The 20,763-nt window shown below is 42.9% G+C and overlaps 1 protein-coding gene and 1 non-coding gene across 2 annotated transcripts in view; both read left to right on the top strand.

The window, feature by feature from the left end:
• Positions 1 to 20,763, top strand: part of LOC128304892 (protein sickie) — a 294,004-nt gene that overhangs the window by 116,033 nt on the left and 157,208 nt on the right. The gene's annotated exons all lie outside the window — the stretch shown is intronic.
• Trnag-gcc (transfer RNA glycine (anticodon GCC)) lies at positions 18,750 to 18,820 on the top strand. Its single transcript has one exon. It is a non-coding gene; the product is annotated as a tRNA-Gly (tRNA).

The following is a 20,763-nucleotide window of genomic DNA, read 5'->3' as shown; positions in this document are numbered from 1 at the left end:
CTTAATAGCGGGTGGAGCGAGAATTATCACCATCGCTCAGGTGAAGTGTCTCATAACATTAGGCAACAGCGAGGAGGTTTGTAGCATAGGTTTTGCCTCCGCGTGAATCAAATGAACGCGTCTTTTCTAGCTGATTGGCAAAATGTTATGACAGTAAGAATAGATAGACACCGTCACCGAGGTTGTGTATTAGCGTGCCCGAAGTGAAAATAGGTCGTGAATTTTTACACATTACGTCCATTATTTTAATGTGTGACATACTATTCGGGCTGTAAAGATGTTTTTTTCTTCTATTCTATTGCCATTTTATGTGTTTGCCACAAGAGCGTTTAATGCATCTTTCATTCATTTTCTTCGAGATTTTATGTCTTTGTCGGTAATCAAACTGTTGACTTTTTTGTGGTTTCATGAACATTTCAAAGCACAATCAACAAGCTCACATGTGTGATTGCGTTTATCGCTCCATCAAAACAGTGAAGAGAGGCCATATGTTGGGGTATCTTTCAGCGTTCCGAACTTTTCCAGACCACACGGTTGTTCTGCAACTTGAAACCATAGAATCGATATTTTTTTACCACACTATTATCAGCAAATGAAATATTCGTTCTAGGCAAATCAATGCGCTTTAGACCATCTCTAGACCCAGGCGACATGCCTCTTAATAAGGTTATTTTATAATCATTTTTATTGCTCTCGGGATTTTGGATAATTTACGACGAATTTGTCGACAACATCAAGAAAATGTGCAATTCAAACAGCGCATTTAGAAGTCTTTTGCCAAATGTTGATAAAAAATGTCACCTGGGAACTCGGGTTGTTTTTTTTTTATTCCTCCCATCGAATCCTTCCGAAAACGCTCGTTCATGTGTACTTTAGATCTGACATTCGATAGCGAAATGCTCTCGTTTATGCATCGAAACGTTCCAGAACCTTAACCAAATTTAGGTTTGGGATGTGCAAACAGGCAAGTACACACCAGGACAAAAAAACAACCCAGTCTTGGCAGGCCCTGGCAAACGATCGCCATGAAAAACTGCTACGCTCAATTGCTTTATCTGTCGGCTTTTACCGTCGTGACTTCAGGATGTTTGGGGTTTTTTTTTCTACATTTTGTTGTTCCTCTCCATGTGCGGTGGAAAAAGCAATCCGACGTTGCGTTTCGTATTGCGTTTCAACCGACATTTTCCCATAGTGGTTTGTTTCAAAATGGTTTCGCACCGAGCCCGGTTGTAAAGGCATTGTGAAAATTGATAATCTTTGTTTAGGCAACCGAGCATTCTCTGTGTGTGGGTTCGTTCCTTCGAGCCCTATTTGCTGAGGTCGCATTTCCGGTGCGTTTTATCGCAATGCTTTTAATGATTCAAAACACCAACCTAATCAGCGCCGGCACCTGTCCGAGGACGTTCTAAGTGGATCGGAAACTTGATTCCAGCGCTGCTCCTTTGTTACCCCGTAGCAGATTGCAATCAGCAAACGTCAGCATACTTTGCACGTACCACCTTCCCGGACTGTACGCAAGATGTCGCGTTTGTAGACGGGCAGGGAAATATACGGCATAGACCTGCAAGACAACGACGCTACGGGGGATCGTCCCATGTGCATCCCTTTATCTCACCGTCCGGACCGGACATTCGATACGTTCGGCCATGCTCACCCATTTGTTGACATACCGGTGTTGCGAGGCGATACCTGTGGCAAATGGCAAATCGTGAGGTGTGTGCAGTGCGCAATGTCGATGTCAAAACAACAGCCCTCGAGCTGCATGAAATTTGATCCACACCATTCGGGACGTGTAATTGAACCGAGGCCCAGCAAGACCACCTTGCTAGAACCATAATGATCAAGTTCCATAGTAAATAACCCACTTTGACCTATTTCTTTTGCAACGAATTGAAATAAAAACAGCGCCTAGAAGGCGCTAGAAAAATCCCAAACCAAAACTTGGAATTGTGGAACAAGTTTGCCCAAACTCCCACGAAAAAAAAAGGAAATGCAACCTAAATAAACTTCCGCAAACAAACTTCCATTAGCTAGACATATTAGACACCGTGCATAGGGAACCGAAGGAACTCAAAATCAATGTCAGTAGTTCGGCAAGCTAGAAACTAGTTGTAGGTAGCGCACCATTCAAAGAACGGAACCAGCACACACCGATGGGTTCCCAAAGATGGTGTCCGATGCGGATGAAAGTTACAGCAAATTGCATTAAGACACGAGCGAGCAATGACAGTATTAAACCATCCATTTTAACAGTACCGTGTTGTTATGCTGATCAGGTGACCAAGCCCAAAAGCTCGTCGAAATGTTGGAGAGAGTGCAGATTGAGTGGTAGAGCGTCGGACAACGGTAGCCGTGCTGGCTGTCACTACGGCATGACACCGTTTTATGATTAATATGCAGATATTTATCACCACGCTGCTGCTTGCCCCTGACCCGAACTCGCGCGTCTACCAACTCCATGTGGAGAAGAGGTTCGTAAAACGATCGATCGGACTGGTTTCGACAGGTGGCTTTTATGGAGGAGTGTAACCCAGCTTCTGAACACGTTCTTTTGCATTGATTTTTTTTGTTATCGTTGCTATTGTGATGAGATGAATTGAAAGTGATCGGGGTTGTTGGGTTATTAATTTTGATGCATTTTGGGGAGGCTTGGCCTGAGCAGATTGCTTTTGCACAATTGCATATGAGATAATAAAAAGAAGATACTCTCAGAAACAAGTGTTGGATACGACAATCGAGGTCGCCTGTCTCTGGACCCGAAGCATTGAGTGCCGCTCCTACGGGACAATGATCGGTCTGCTAGGTATGCGTGCCTGGGTTAGGAAGAGTGCGTTGTTCTCGCCTAGCAGCCTAGCCGTCAAGTCGTGTGTATAGTTTATGTAAAATTGATCTAGTAAATAGTTGTGTAATAAATATGGTTTTATAATCTCACAAGATCCAACAGCAAGTAACTGAGGTCTGTTAATGGATGTGTGTCTTAGGGATCGGCTCAAGCCGTCGTTGGACCAACACTAACAGTTGCGATGGTCTCATTAGCCCGAAGAGCTGTTTGATGTAGTGTCGTGAAGACGTCAACGCCTAACACTCCAACCAAGTGTTCACAGCGCGGACCTTGGGGGGTCTTTGGACGTACCCGGAAGGCCTACTACCGAAGTCTTATGCCCCTGCGGGTGATCCGATAGTAGGTTCTGAGGTACGAGGTGAGTTTAGTCCGCAGGTGCTTATTCAAATCGGACAGTACCCTGAGTGTGGTGCTTCCAGCGTTGCTTGTCTTCCCTTCTGGAAGGTGGGTCCCTATGAAGGTTCTCTCCTCGGCAAAAAAAAGGTCTGTTAATGTCAGAATTTTAACTTCAAAGTATAATGATCAGATATTGACGTCTTTTGTAGATAGGACATATTAGTTCATTGGGATTCGAACTCTTATTACCGGGGTTACTAAGTTCTCCAATGGCAGCGCTCTGAGCGACTAATTGGAACCCAAACTTAACCTCAATTCATCCGCTGAATAATTTTCCACGTTATTCTCCATCGACATGCAAAGTGTTCGCATTGTTGCACACGATACTTACGCACCCATTAATCACGCCACTCCAACCAAAGTTGAAGGTGTCAATTCGTGCAGCATATTTGTAATAAAAAAAGCCCTACTAACGAGAGAACAAATTCATAACGCCACAGTTGCCTTTCCAATCGTAACTACAGGGGGTGCAAAAAAAAAGCAAACTAAATGGGATTATCAGGCAGAGCAGAGAAGATGGTGCGAGATGAAAGAAAGCATCACGGAAGTTCAAGTTGCACAAGAAGGGGAAGGACAGGAATATTGGAAAATGATCGCGAGCTTACCGCCGGTTCAATGTACCCTCCCGAAACAGCATCCAAACCAATCAATTATGCGTGCCTTCCAACCTGGCGGCTGAGGTGCAGCCGAAAACGATCGGTCAAGTCAGATCGGGCCCCGCGAGCGAGCGAGCGAGCGATTGAGACCGACAACTGCGAGGTGTGAATTATAAATCGAGCTCGCGATCAGTTGGCAGCCCCCCGGTACCGCGGTTTTCCAAGAGGCGGCTCGTGGCACCGAACCTGAACCTGAAGCATATGAAAGCTTATGCCCATATGCTTTCACGCTGTGAATTTTATAAATAACAACGGAAAGATGGATGAAAACAAAAAAAAAAACACACACTAACGAAAACCAACCCCGAAACGATGCTACAGAAGCTTGCTGTTTTTATTTTCCTCACTCGCGGTGATTGTGATGTGAGCGGAATTCGAAGGGGAGCAGCAAAATAATGTGTATCTGGAGCAATGGATCACCTTACACGTGAGTTCACATCACGCTTTGAAGCCGCAGTTGATCGAGCCGTGTGGTGTGATCATGTGTGGAACTGAGGGGCTGGCAGGGTGGACGAGAAAGAGAGAGAGACGTAGTATGTATGTGTAACGTCGATCAGTTGAACAGCCGGCGGGGAAAGTGGAGGTAATGATGAAAAATGACGGACAGCAAGTCAAGGGTCACCGGCAACAAGGCTGACGAAGCCGGCTTAAGTCGGATGCCGGTTGGTTAAGTGGTGAGCACCGGGGCACTCACCCTCTGAGTGGCAGATTAGCAGGCTCCATGAGAGAGGCCAGCATCCGGTAGGAACGAAAGATGGATCTCTTGCTTGTTATGCTTCTGGTTAAAATTTTTTATTAGGTTAAAAGATTTTATTAGGTTCATTTCCATTATCAAAACTCATAGTTTTGTTAATTATTATTTTTTGAATCAATAAAAGAATAATTTATAACAACCTGTTGCTGATCACCTCTCAAAACTGTTGGATGCTGTGCAGGCGGAGAAACGGTTCTCAGATTTTGTTTTCTTTACGATACACCACTCATTCTCTCGCTCTGCATCGCTTTCGAACGATAACGAGAGATTTTTTCTCCTTTCTTTTCGATATTCATTGGATGCAGGGTTGGGTAGAATTGATTAGTTAAAAATAAAGAAAAAAAAATCAAATTAAATTTTCAATAAATTAACTAAAAGTTCATTTTTGGGCTGTTTTTATTAGTTTCGTATTAGTTGTTATACAAACTTCTTTTATTTATGTTTTCAAACCTTTTCTCCCAAAATTTTCGTATAAGGTGAGACAACAATTATTGTAATGTGTAATTTCATAGCCAGATAAACAATCTTTTCTAATACCCCAACACTTTCTCACCAAACAAATTGTTGAACGATCAACTCGTAGAGTAACCCTGCAAAAACTAAACCATTCGATAGCAAACACGCGCCGTCCAGTACACTCGCGCAGTCAGTTCTGGTTGAACCGCGCCACTCGAAAGGTGGACAAGCTGCATTTTGGAGCTTACTTTACGTCGCGTTTGTCATTGTTTTCCGTCTGTCGGACCAACCGGTCGGTCTTTCCAACCGGCGTTACTGCTGCTTGAGTAAGTGATCTTAAGTTGCCGGCGTTGAAGTGATCCCCAGTGTAGGTCATCATCGCACGTGAAAATCTCTGCTCGGGAATATTCTCGTGTACGGTGTCATATGTCAATGAGACAAGTGCGAACAAAAGCCTAGCTTCCGGTTGACAAGGGGGAAACCCTAAGCACGCACGTGACGCAGGGCTCTTCTATTGTCTTTTGTGATCAAGTTGCGTCACGTGGAAAATCGATCACGCTGGTGTGTGTAGAGTAAATCCGAAGCTGTGTAGGGGTCGGTGCCGTTTGGTAATGATTCGAGGGAAACAGATTGTGATCTTAATTATGGCGGTGCACGTTCACTCGTTCTGTTGTGCTTGTGTCAGAGGCCGGTGCCTTTAAGGCCATTTGCGTTCTACGGTGTCGTTTATGCTTTATATTATGAGTGTATGAGTGTCTCTGGAGCGAGAGCTTTACGAGGTCCTAATAGCTGCTAAGTGTATCGTCAAAGTTGTCATACCGGGGATGTGATAAGTTTATGCCTTTTTTATCGTAAGTTCATCGTGCCACAACAAAAAAAACACTCGCTTAGGAAAATATCTTGTTAACATCGTCGGCTCGTAGAAAGAAAAAAAACCTGCTTCAAATCATAGATCAGCTGATTTATGACACGTTCCCCTGATCGGTCGGTCCACACACACACCGAACGGTACTCGCGTGAAGGTGCCACAAAAAAGCGAAAGATTTATCTCCCACCCAGCCAAAACCCTCGCGCCCGGTAGTAGCTGTTCCTTCCATTTCCTTTCCCCCATTTGTTTTCCCAATTTCTCGGCGTGAAAACAAGTCTTCTCATCCTCAGGCAGAAATAGTAAACGATCCGGTGGCGCGGTGCAGAGGGGAAACCCAATCGCTGGAAGCTGGTATCGGCCAGCTTCCAACGGGAACATAACCCAAGGTCCATAAATCTCCCCCGGGACAGTGCGTGTTTGTATGGGTGAATGGGTGTCGATATGGTGTTCTTCGCTTGTGTCGCATCTTTCCCCCGCCATGTACGATGGACTTCTGCCGGAAGACGGCCTGCTGTTGGGTGCTGGTTTGCTGGCAGTTGATCGATGTCACTGTCGATCGGCGTTTCTTTCCAATCGCTTTCCGCTATCTAATTGCCGTTGCACGTTGCCCCGACGACAAGCGCAACGGTTAGCGCAGTCATTCAGGGGCAATGGAGCTTGAGGGAGCGGTTGTGAAATGAAGAAAACCTAACGTACAAAACAATTCACACAAAAATATGTTGCCCAACCACCAGTGAACGATGTCATTTCGTAATCAGAACTCACGGTTATGCAAATCTGGAAGCAGATTTATGGTCAATCGTTTCTCCGGTGCGTGTCACAATCAGTACTAATGAGCTAATTTAAGCTAACTCTTGCCTTTTGGGAGCACAAAACCACCTGAACCACAGTTTTAGAATTACCATTCAGTTTCTTACCCAAAAACCACCATTTGTGTTGGTGACTTTGGGACGTGGGTGAATTAAAACCCAAGTCGTGCCATGCGTTTATAATGTTTTAGGTGAATTCGCGTAAAATTCAAATACACCCTGTTCGGCATGGAAATATGAGTATGATTGATTTCTCGCCGTATACTACAAATACACCAGCAAAAAAAGTACGTCTAGCCTCCCCTGACAGGTTGAGTGTGTGATTTATGTGCTACTCGATCGGTTTGGAATAATAATTAGCAACTCACGTTGGTCTGTTTTGGGATGAAAGATTTTCGGCATAGATTTGAGGTTAGAATTAATGTGCAAATACAGGCAGTCCCCGAGATACGCTATTATAGCGGACCGCTATAATCCGCGTAAGTCGAATCCTGGTGCAATTTCGTTTATACCTCAAAGTCACAGAGTCGACTTCCTTCTCTGCATTTGATTTGTGCAACGGATCAGGCGATTTTTAGAAAGGTTACATTAAAATAAGTTAGAAATAAATGTTTTTTGAGACAAAAAAAAGTATTTTCGACCAATTTTCAACTTTTTGCTTAGATTTTGTGCTATAAACTAGCTCATCTGTCAAATTTCCAAAAACCGCGTATCTCCGAATCCGCGTATAAGAGGATCCGCGTATCTCGGGGACTGCCTGTATTAAACAATTTCATTATTTTCATCAAAGTCGTTGGATTTGGTACTTCAAAACATGTTTTTTTTTCAATTGTAGGTTTTGTTTGTGCCTTAGTATATATTTTTTTTGAAAAATTCATGATAATGATAAATGTTTGTTAAAATTTAAATATTTGTCCTGGTTTGTCACTTTTAGGATATGTTACGCTGAGAAACTCGTCCAGTCATATCTCGACTGGATGTCGATACATTTTCGAATGTAAAGATAAAATGATTGTATGTTTGACTCAGTTTTGCTTACTAAATTGACACAGAAGTTCAGTTCTTATAATAAACTTTTATTGCTCTCAGTATCTGTACTTTATTTCTGCTCCAGCATGCAAATGAACCCTTATACCTTGACGGCACATTAAGCCGTAAAAAATGGATATTTAAAGTTGGCAAATGCATTCACATTTAACGCATCACATCCAATGCTTGGACATGAGCATGGGTGACCCGATTCCCTTGATTGTGCTCACACATTAAACTTGAAAAACTTGATCAATTTTACGACATCGTGTAAATGTGCGAATGATTAGAATTCCATCCACATACACGCGGCCGAGCCAGACTGGTAGGACTGCCGGTTATGACGATCACTGATTCTGTCGATGGAAGCGATCGTAAAAAAGTATAATCTTGAGCTTGTTTTACCGCTTCTTTCCTGCATTCACACGGTACAATTATAATAGCTGGTAGCAAAAAACAAAACAGGCACCCTCTGTATGCCGGATATTTTGTTAGAAAAAAAAACACCCCGCCAGACAAGGTAGATGAAGGGACTGATGGGCAGACAGAAACAGTGCTCTCATAAAAACGCACGCACACATTAAGTGGCCAAAACAGTGTATATAATCCACAGATGCACAAACGCAACTCCAAAGTCTGCGAAAATCTGTAAACCGGAGGTGGTAGTGATTGTCTTGGCGATTTTGACTATGTTCACGCAATTCCTCGCACCAAGGAGAAGAAAAAAAATCGCAAACCCTTTTCTCTGTTCATTCACATGCGCCGCCAGGGGAGCACATTTTCTTAAGCGCCGTCCCTGGACAGGGTAAACGAGAGCATGCAAAAAGCTTTTTTTTAATGGCCAAGGTCATATCGAACCCAACCGGTCCGCGACTGTTGGTTCGGATGTAGTGGACGTTGTTTGCGTTTGCGTCTGTTGGAACAAACTGCAGGCAAACAAGCTGAAATTGGCGATGGAAGAAACCGTTCGAAGATCCATCACGAGATATTTAACTGTGAAATTGTCAAATCCGGCTGGTTCAACCATCTGCGGCGCTGATCGGCCAATTGCAGCGGAGTCACAGTGCACTTCAGCGTGCGGTGGCGGCATTGCGGGCTCGCTTTGCCGATTGCACGTTAGGTTTTGCTTGCGAAGCATCAACCGTCCCAAAAGGCAAGAGTGATTTATGGCCTTGCATTTAATTGTTTGTTGCTTTTGACGTTCTGTTCCATAGCAACGCTCAATCGGAGGGGGTTTTGCATCTCGAATGGGGGTATTCCCCAAAAACCGAAACACATGATCGGAACCGCGATCGTTCGGAACGACAGCCAGAACCAGAAAGTGTTAAATGAAGATTTGTTTATTTAGCTTAATCAGTTCAGTGATCTTGGCCGTTGGAGACCGATCGACAAATCCTTGCACTGTTCATAACTCCAGAAACGTCGTCGAAGCTTTTACCATTCGATTCCTCACCGAACAGTGAAGCACAGTGCGGGATGCAAGTGTAAGTGCAACGTGGTCCGATCATGCGATGAAGCCATCATATCGTGTTGCGTTCTGCGTGCAAGTTCGTGATCGTTTAATTCTCCGCGCTGCTCCAAGAGGTCAAAGCGAGTAATTAAAACCTCCTTTCAATAACGCAAAGTGCTTGAAATTGATCATCAGTGATCAGTGAAATCTTCCTTACGCGATCACGCACACATCACGTCGTGTTCAATTAAGACGGAGTGGTGTTAGCACAAGAAAGGAAAGAAATTGTTACACAATTGCCATTGCGGCGCTCCCATCTCGGTAATTACTGTGACTAAACGCTTTATTGTAAGGCGACGGACAAACTGGAACATCGAGCTACAACGTGTGGAGTTTAGACAAGTTTAGACGAGTAAGTAAACCAATTGAGATCTTCGTCAATATCCTGCGTTACTTCATCGTACTTCTACACACTAAAACAGACGCAGTGAGAGATTTGTCCAGCTTCAAATTCCGGATCCGGAACTATTCCGTCTTTACAGTTCACACTGATCTCGGCTTTGTCACGTCACGTCGACGTCCACGGACAGTGTCTACCCAATATGATGTGCACCACAGGTCATAGCAAGTCACAGCGTGCGATAGTTTACGAGCAAGCAACCATAAGCAACAACCCCAGCAGCTTCGCACCAAAATACCATTAGTTGGCTTTGATGGTGTCGTGATCGTGTGCTGCCTGATCTCATCGCTGGTGGCTTTCGCCTTTTCTCCTTTTCACTCGGCCCAGCGGTGGTCGCCGGCTGCACCGAAACACACCGAAATAATGCAGAAATAATCGCTAATGGTTTCCACCTAACCCGAGACACCCGATCGGTTCGATCTCGCCACCCCCGGAGACACCGGGCAAAAGGCGAATGATCTAAATTGACGCTTCATGAAGCGTGTCGGATTTCAATCCCACTGCCATTAGAAGTCTCCAGCCGCTTCCGAAAGCAAATAATGAAGGTTGAGCTATATGATGCGCCTGAAGAAACGCTTGAAAAGGAGGACAGCTTTTGTTGTTTGATGGAGAGAGAAAAAAACTGGAATGATTGCATAAAATATCGCTCACGATCGCGTGTTACTGGACGGTGTAGTACGGCCGACAGTAGTACAAAGAATTGTAGGTTTTATGGGACTCTAAGAGTAGCATGAAATAATCGTGTCTAATGGAACATACACTTACTGTAGATGAACAAGATTACGATTTAATCGGAAGCTGTTAATGCATTTGATCCGATCTCATCTTGGAGCACTTTGGGGAATTATGTTAACTACCGTTTCTAATAGAAAGAAGGATGTTCTATGCTACGAATGCTCGTAATTGAATACAAACAGTGTTAAACGTCTCGTTTAGCACGAAATCACTCAATTTGTTATAATATGTGTCAACATTAGGAGTAATTTATCAGTTCTCAAGAATATCAGAAATTCAAAGTACTTGTTAGCGGATCTTCACCAAGTATATGAACTTCGAGTATCAGAACTATAGCAAATGTTGTATTTGACATTAGATAAAAGAAGCTCTGAAAGAAGTTCAGATACTTTTACTGGTACTTGTTGGACGAGGAATCTCTCTCATCATCGAGATATTAGAGCCTGAGATATCTGAGAATTTGGAACTTCTTTATCAGTGTGTCCAGTCTATTGGCATGAAGAGATCTTATACGGAACTTTTATTCAAAGCTCATTTCAGATAATTTCCATTATAATTATATCGCCTACATCGAAATTTCATGTTCTCTCCATATATTCATCAAAGATGACACAAAAAAAGCTGCAATATTAAATAAATTTAATGATAGTAATTTGCTTGCCGTCAATTATCTAACATCTCCGGCCAAAAGTAGGACTTGCTCATGGAAGTTCCTCATGACTTTAGCGATCACGTGCAGAACGTGAGTTTGCATTCCCAAACGAACGGTATTTCGTTTTCTTCATTTTGGCAGAAAGTTATTGCATTCCGTGTCCGCGTTCCGGGAAGGAGACAATTTGTCCACCAACCGGTGGTAATGAGTCAATGAATGGGAGACTCTAAATTATTGCTTATAAGTTTATATGGACCCCTGCCAACACTGTTTTCAATTACATCTCCGTTATGGTGTGTGTGTTTGGGACGAGACACTGTTTGCGCACTATTGTTTTGTACCAAATATGGCGAATGGCATTTTCGGTCCAGTCGTGTGCACTGCCCAGTGACAAACCTTCCATTCGGTTGAACCATTTGTCTTCCATTGAATCTCCGGTAACGGTACGAAAGGACCGTGTGTAAAGGAAGTTGAAATACAAAAAAAGGTTTAACATTCCGCAATGACACCCAACACATTGTTGCAGTGTCGCGTGTCTTTGGGATCGTGGGTTTGGGTTACTTTTAACCGCTGGGATGATCAGACGTTTATCCTGTTTGCTTCATTTCTATACCGTACCGTACCGTACCTTTGCCAAATAAAACAGGCCCATATTTAGGTGTGAAGTTAGAGGCACCTCACAACGTACGTGAATCATTCACAGCTACGATAATGAACAACTTGAGAAAAAGCAGAAAACATTGCAGTAGAAGGTGTGAGAAGGTGGGAATAAATGAATGAACATTTGTGGTATTTTTTTAAAAAATCTTCCAAGAATATGTGACGATCCAGACAAACGCGATACGTTATCGATCGAACAGCGAGGCAATTTATTTTATATTTCTAAATTTAAGCCCCAAATAAGCTGTTGCTCAAGACCACCCCGCTAGTGCTGAGTGTGTAAAGATCTTAGTTCTTAGCTGCGATACAAACCGCATCCACGTCCTGTTGGTCATCGAGAAGCAATTTCCGTTCGAAGCGGATCTCAATCTCACACCCAAACCAAAAGCTTTTATTTATACACTTAATATACGCCAACATATGTTTATACCGCGGACGCGATCACTCGTCTCGAAATGCTCGTTTAAAATGTTAATGATAATAGTATTGACTTCTTCGCAACAAGACGATTTGTGGCCCGCTACCACAAGCGCTCCTCTCGCAGGCATGAAAGAGTCGCGTGAGAATGGTCGACGGACGCGTCTTGGGAAGGCGACACACATATCCCACCCACGAGGAGTTTAATGTAGGCAAATAAATTCCACCGCAAGGCTTTCATTGCTGCTACTCTCGCGCTTGGTTCGTTCGGTGGGAGACGAAACGAATCGGGCAGCCCCGTTTGGAACCTTTGTGCCACGTATGGCTAGATTGTTCCCACTTCAGTGTGTTCGGTTGGTTGAAGAAACAGAGAAAAACTCTTCTAGCAATGGCATTATTAAACGCCAATCGAATATTGTTCAACATCATTAAAAAGACATAATTTACGCGTTCGCTTTTGGGTCGGAGGCGCAGTAGTTGGTAGCGTTGTTCTTCCTCTTGGGATGATGCAGGTCATTCGGAACATTATGGTTGGTTTGAGATTTTTTTTTTTCATCTGTTCCATGTTTTAAAATTTCCCAGCAGGCAAAACATTATGAAAAGAATGGGAAAATAATGTAAAATTTTGAAGAAAAAGAGTTTTGCTGTAGGATAGAATACATTACGGCCCATTATTTAACAAAATAGATAAAAAAGAAATATTCGATAGATAAAATAGATAAAAAAGAAAAAAGAAAAATTGTGAAAAGAATGGGAAAATAATGTAAAATTTGAGGAAAAATAGTTTTGCTGTAGGATAGAATACACTAAGGCCCATTATTTAACAAAATAGATAAAATAGATAAAAAAAAAAGAAAAATTGTGAAAAGAATGGGAAAATAAGGTTAAACTTTTGAGAAAAAAAAGATATTTCTTTTTGAGGAAAAAGAGTTTTGCTGTAGGATAGAATACATTAAGGCTCATTATTTAACAAAATAGACAAAAAGAGATGTTTTTTTAACGCACAAATTATAATTTAAAAATCTTAACAAATATGCGCTCCTTCTCCTTAACAAGGTTTGTCTCCTGGGTATTCCCATTTTTTTCTTCTGATTCTGATTTCGTTGGTGGCTTACAAACGAGAGTGGCTTTTTATAGATCTTTTTTCCTCTCGCCATGCTCCTCCCAAACCCCTTTTTTGCTTGGCATCGTTTTCACGGTCGAATTAAACATGGGACTATCCCAAGCCGCTTCTCGGATGAATCATAATCCACCGCAAGAGCCTTATGGTCGCGAGAGACCAAATGTGTTTGGCTTCGTGAAGATCGAACCACGCTAACAATGTTACGGTACGGTTCCGTTCTACATGCTGCCGCGGTGCTTGTTATGATTATTGAAAAAAGAAACAACAAACCAAGGAATATATCCAACCCGACCTCTCGAACTCTCGCTATCACCTCGTTCGGGTGGCGGATTACGGATCATCTCACGGTTTATTATCTTCCAACCCTTTGCTCGTTGCATTCTATCGTTTCCTCCGGCACACAGGCTGGCTGGGACAGAAAAATGAGACAAACACAGGGTATCGGTTTTGGAATATATATACAGTGAAAGAACATAAACACACAGATGCGCGCGACATCCGATGAAATGCATTCTCCCCCATTCTCGAGCGTCCTTCGATGGGTTTCTTATGTTACGCTTTATCGACAGCACGGGGTACCGTCATAGAAAATAGAAATAATAGGCAATAACTTATTGTAAATTCACCTTTCGTGATAGGGACCCTTTTGGAGGTGTTTCATTCGATCGGATGTTCCTGCTTGGTTTGTGCTCTTCCAGCTCTTTTCGAGTCTTTTTGTGACCAGTCACGCGACATTCGGGAGGAATGAATAGAATGCAGAAACAGTGCTAGTTTGATTTGTCTATACCGCCGCCACACGGTCCGCTGAATCGTGCTATGGAAATCAACACTTAAAATTCGCGAATCCGTGACCGTCGTCGTGTATCCTGGCGACTTTCCGTGTGCATCCACTTGCTTATGATGCACACACGGTATGGACATAAATTTATTCCGCGCATCTTTCTTCAAGGTCTTGGGGGGCGATGGTTTCGATGCTTACCGGCACTAAAAATTCGTGCTCCATTCCGCTACGATTGTTATTCTGGAATGGCACACATTCCAGCGGGGATAGGTAGTAAAATATATTTCCGATTGAATGGCGATTTGAGGTAAAATCGTGATAGCGGGGCCATTAAGATTCCCGATTTCTCACAGTGCTAGCGACATATTTGCAGTGAAGGGGTTTTAGGTGAAATGATAACGTTGTGGGTATATGATGCAGGTGGATAGAAAATATATATCAGGAGAATATTTCATATTTAAGCTTCAAAATTATTATAAGAATAAACTCAAAATTATTTCATAATGGGACATATTAGCTATATCTGCTTTTATGACTTCTTGTTCGTTGGTGTTCGATGGAGCAATTCTATTATTATGTCACAAACAAAGTCTTTTTACAATATTTGAATGATGGATTCCTTTCTGTGACACTAAACAATCTTGAAACTATTATTACTGATTTTCCATGATTTTTTGTAACAGTAGCAGATTAATTTAATTTAATTTTAAAATTTTGAATTAGAATTTAAATAATTTAAATAAATCCTGTAATGTGGTCAGGATTAATTAATGAAACGATGGTCGTTACACCTCCATTGAGAACCAAAAGTGCCATATACTTCTTCTTTCATCGGCGGCACAACAACCTCAAGAAGTCTCTCTCTTTCTTTAAAAAAGGTCTGCCATTTCTGAGTCTCTGTGACTTTATTTATGAAGTATAGTTGAAGTATAGTGAAGTATAGTCAAGTCCTGCGCGTAGTCCTACGAGGAATTTGTCTGGATGGGATTTTGGTCCGGTCCGTTCATGTGAAGACCGGCGCCGTTACCTCCATGCCACCGAGCCTCCTCGAGAAAGCGCCGTATGGGATGAGAAATATTAAACATTAGATGTATTGTTAAGGCATTGAATCAATTGGGAGCACTTTTGTTTATTTTCTTCCATTTTTAATCACTATAACTTATCAGTTAAGGTTTAGAGTTCAATATTGAGCATCTCTTTTTTTTCTTGAGAAAATAGACATCTTCCAAGACTACTTCATCTGATACCAAGAATTCTCCCCAAATTCATTTTAAAACCTTTATCATTGTCATTTGAACTAATTTTTAAAATGGTTTTACTAACACAGTACTGATACTTCAGCGCGATCACTCATCTTAGCGCGTGTTGGTATTAGCTTCCAAACAAGAACAAGAACACACAGCATCAAACGGAACGACCTTTTATTTTCATAACGCTTTATGTCGTCCTTCACCGGTACGCCGAACCATTAATACCCGTCTGATGTTGCCATTGAAAGTGGCTGTTTGCTGCAACCCATAACAACGATCCATACATCAAGCCCGTGCATTTGCCAAACCATCATCAACCATAAACCACCATCCTCACGTCCTTGCTGAATGTAATCCACTACCGACAACGGTTGCATCGGGAGCGCGGGAAGAGGAGTGCAGTCTGCAAAATTGTGCGACTTTATGCTCCATTCTCCATTAACCGAGACAAATGCAAATTTTTCATCCACTCGTCCCACCAAACAATGAAGACGTACGCGTGCGGTGCGTGTTGACCGGAGGGGGAAAAATGCTGTCAACGAGTTAGCCTTTTGTTGCATCCGTCCCACCACGGGACGGTTATCACCATTTCACACTTTGTCAGCAATGTTTTACCACCTTCCCGCGGGAAGATGAATGCTGTTTCAGGGCGAAGGCGACGATCAACAAAACTAACCGCGGAACGAAACGATCCCGCTGTAATGCAATCGTTCGATACATCAGCGACGTGCGGTAATATCGCGTCTCCCTGGGTTAGGGGGGTGTTTTTTTTTTTTGACGACTTTTTTCTCCAGACTTTCAAAACGTTTTACAAAACAAACCACCAACCAACTCTTGATCCTGCGGTTTTGTGAAGGAGACCCGTGCCGGAGCTATATTTCAAAACACAACCTGGTGGTTGGTGGTGCTTTTGGTCCCGTCCCGTATTACCTTGTTAGTGCACGATAACGCCGCTCGAAACTGTAACCGATATCGGCCACGCCAAACACGGTCCACAAACGTGATCTGGTGGAGAGCCCAAAAAATAAAAAAACTACACACGGGTGCACTGCCAACAATTGCCGGCACGGCGGGATATATTCTGCACACACGCCCCCTGCTACATAAGGTCCTGTCCTGTGGGGTCCTGTCCCGCGTGGAGGTCTCGGGAGCCATTGTAAATTGGTTAAGATAAATGGTGAAAACGCGTGTTCCAACAAAAAAAAAGCGCCACTGGAACCCGAGCGATAGGCAATTCTCGATATGCTGTGCCCGATTTACCACATGAGCGCTATTTTTTGTTAGGGCCGCGTGATGCGAGATTGTACCGGGGACCACACATAGATCTCGATTGTGGTTTCCGTATTTGGGAGACACGACACGACGAATATTACACGTGTGTGTGTGTTGTGCTAATGCAATTTGTGATCGAACTTTATGCTGGAGGTTCCCGGTTCCATCCCGGTCCAAACCTAACAACGGGGCGGGCATTTATGTTTTACACCGTAGTTGAGCATAAGAGGGGCAACGACGGGACCCCCGGTATCAGGTATCGTGTGCCAAACTCTGCGACGGAAACGTGCCGGAATGAGATCGCGCTTTTGCGGTATTACATCCGTAATCGACCGACCGCTAAAAGACTTTCTTTGTAGTTCTTTACCGGTGCAAAAATGGCATTTAACGACGACGGGTAGGGGGAGGCTCGGGAGGAGAAGAAGCGTGCGGGACAACAAAAAAACATGCGAAACAAAAGTTCATTTCAGGGGGTTTATGCTTCCTGCAAATGGTCCGGATCTTCTCCGGGGTTTTTTTAAAGCGATATTTCACCCATTTTTTCCCACCCAGTACACAATGTGGTACACAATTGTTCCCCTTGTTGGCTGATCTTACAAGCTGCGTTGAGGTGGTTGTGGGCGGTAGTGCCAACAAAAATCTCCCAACAGGATCAAAGAGATTCGCTTGTTTTTTTTTTCGACCCACGATAAAAGCATGCTGCAAATTGATCGTATAAATCGGTAGATAAACAGCGCACCATTGTTGATATTTCGACTTTAAAATGAAAGTTGAACATGAAAGTTTGGCCCGGTAACGAACTCCCTCGTAAACCTCGACTTCCGATATGCATGCCGTACGTGGGAGTATATATTTTATTTTATTCGATCGTAAATTTTAATAATAAACAAACAGTATCGCCCCCGAAACAAACGAGCAGCGATAAATGAACCTGTCAAATGGGCTTATTAACGGGTTCCAAACGGTTTAAACGGTCAATAATTGTTTTGCTCGTAAATCCGCTTTAATGCGCACGGGGATACGGCCGGCTGCCGTGTATCGGGAGAACACGTCTTCACCTGCGATTTGCGTGATGCGAAATTCTCCGGCCCCAAGTTTGTTCCCGTTTGCGCTGATTGACGGACTGAGTCTTTGACAGAATGGGATTAAACTGCCAGCGGGGAGTGTCCCCGTGCTGGCGGCAACCGTGAACCAATCAATCGATCAATCGATCAAAGCAATAAGCCTACAAAAGAGAGTCTATAACACACCTTCAAGCTTCTTGCTTATACATCTGTGTTTTTTTGTGCTGTTCGCTTTATTATCTCGAGAAATCAATTCCCCAACATCGTTCGGTGTGTGGGTCTCATAGCAACCTGTTGAACAGTAAACTTCACCTGATAAGCCCCCGACCATCCTGCTACGGGAAAAAGGAAATAAAAATCCCCCTCCAGTAACACAAAATTCCTTTTTCCCCGCAGGCTAGGAAATTAATTATACGACTGGGAAGCGAAAAAAACCGTTGTTTCGGGAAGACAAAACAAACTACTTGAGCGACCCGAAAAAAAAACACACACACACACACTTACGCATATCATCGACGAGTTCGATAATCGATGGCGACGTTAAACACGCCAATTAGCATGCATTAAATCGAGAGGACGGGGATACATTTTCGTACTTAAAACTTCGTCTGTCTCTCACCCGTCATCCAGATCGGTTCGTAACGGAGCGGGAAAGTTGTATTAATCACCGTATAATTTAAATCGGGAGAAGTTTTTAATGTGCCTACAGGGGCCCCGGCAGCATATCGTGAAGGAACTTTAACAACAGATATATCTTCCCATTCGAATGCTATCTGAAATCGATCAACGTTCATTAGTGGGCGCTTGGGAGTGATAAGAATGCAATTGGAAAATGGCTGTAAGCTCGTTAACACTCTGCTTCATTATGCTTTTGTGCTTGGCGAAGGTGGTTAATTTTGTGTACAGAAAAATCTGATAAACTATCGGATCTAGCGTGATATTTCCTCTCAAAAGTGTCTATTTTAAGATCCTAAACTGCAAGATGCTGCGTTAAGCCGAGAGAGATTAGAATGGTTTGTGGTCTATTTTTAGAAGCATAGCACCAATCGCGCTCTATCATCGCTTCTTCCAACGCGCATCGGTGGTTCAGTGGTAGAATGCTCGCCTGCCACGCGGGCGGCCCGGGTTCGATTCCCGGCCGATGCAACTGTTTCTCGAGACTTTTTTATTAACTTTCAAGTAGGCAACCGGATACCTGGGTATTTTTTTTCAACTTTGAACTGCCATTTGCGTTTGATTCATTGCTTGTTTTGACCTGAAATTTTCAGTAGCCTCCCAACTTTTTATTTCCGATTTTTTGTTGCAAAAAAAAAACTTTCAACAAGCAGTAAATATTTTATTTTGATTTATTTTAAACTTTACCACGAAAGTTGGTAAAGTTGGCGGGTATTCCATCCAATTTGTATGGATAATGACGTTTCTCTTCTTCTTATTTTCATATTGTGCTTATTTTTAAGTCAAATTCAATCGATTTAAAATTTAAATCGTATCGTTAGTTTTATTTATTTATATTTCCAATATGACGGCTTTCGCCGTACTATCATCGATAGTTTTATCATAACATAATAACACACAATGAATGAATCAAATAGATTTTAGATGTGCAAAAGCAACAAAAAGTCTAAAATAGATAAATAAAAATCTAAATAAAAATATTACATAAAATTTAAAATATAAAGACAATAATTATGCTGAATATAGCGAAAATGTAGACAATTGATTGTAAAACAATGCATTTTTATTACTTGTTTCTTTTTTATATTGTAGCATGTGTGACATAAAAAATGTATATAATTTAGAAAGAATTGTTAGAAAAAGTTGGAAATCATTGTTTACCTATGAAAACCGTTAATTGTATACGTCAAAACATATGGAATATCCAAGTATGCCGGTTGCCAACTGACGCGTGTAAATTTGGTTGACAACTCAACGGTTAAATAGATTTCGCTTATTTGTGCAGCATTCTTTTCGAATATTTTCACCACCTTTTGTAGAATAAATAAAGCGTGATTGAAAAGAAAGTACATACAAATTAATTGCCCCGTTTTCAACTCTTTTTTTTAATACCACTCTCCGATTCGCTCACCTTCATTTCCTGTACAATTTGTTCTCAAAGGTGTCATAAAATTTGCCTTTCAGCGAGTTTTACCAATTTGTGGTTGTATTAAAAAATTACGACTGTATATAATTACTGGTCTTATGTCATTATCCGACGCCCGGGAGCCACATGTAAACCCATCCGATGCTCAGTTCCCGTTTGCTCAGGTTAAAACGCAGCATTCCACCCGGCCGGCACGCATTAAGCTGCCGAACGGAAAGCTTCTTTAATTGTCGCGCCTGTGTGCCTCATTATCGGAACCCCGAACGAAGTGTGTGCGTTTAAGGCGGCAGTAGCGTACCGGTTGCCGCGAATTATCACCCGGTTGACCTTCTTCTCCGCTAGCTGGCTTGTGTCGCTATTCGCGTGTGTTTGCCTTTTAATCTGGCCTCAGCTATCTGGGTGCACTTGAATGACTTCGAAGAATCGGGCTCTCGGGGCAGCAAGCAAAGCCACCGGATAATTTACGCATTTTGTTTACTTACGGAGATCGGGAGAGTTTTTTTTTAAGTTGTGCTGGTTGCTTCCAGTCCCAATCCTACCGGTACCGGAGCTTCATTAACATGCCGCTTTCAAGCAGAAGAGGCGTTGTGTTTTGGGATGCAACAACCACCGGTGCTGGTAACTTTTCGTCACCTTGCGGTTGTGTTTCGACCGGCCGGACCTTCCTTGATGGCGCTTGAACGCTTGCGCCCTTCTCCCTTATCCGCACACCTAACCCCGCGACCTAAGCCGCCGGGGCCGCGAGGCGGTGCACATGCAAAAAAGATATTTCCTTAAATGGGATTCAGCGCATTGAGCGGCGCGAAACCAGTCAGTCACTCATACAGTGCGCTTGCATACGGCCGAGCGGCCTGCCAGCGGGAAGGACACTTACGATGCTGCCCGCCCTGCCGTCGTTGTCGACGTATGCGCGCAATTATAGCAACCGTGACCCATTTTCGGGATAAAACGTTGCAAAGAACAACCAAAAAAAGACTCTCACAGTGAA

Source organism: Anopheles moucheti, chromosome 3 (assembly GCF_943734755.1).
Source record: "Anopheles moucheti chromosome 3, idAnoMoucSN_F20_07, whole genome shotgun sequence".
NCBI lineage: Eukaryota > Metazoa > Arthropoda > Insecta > Diptera > Culicidae > Anopheles > Anopheles moucheti.
The sequence above is the reverse complement of the archived record's forward strand: the minus strand, read 5'-3'. Positions and strand labels throughout refer to the sequence as shown.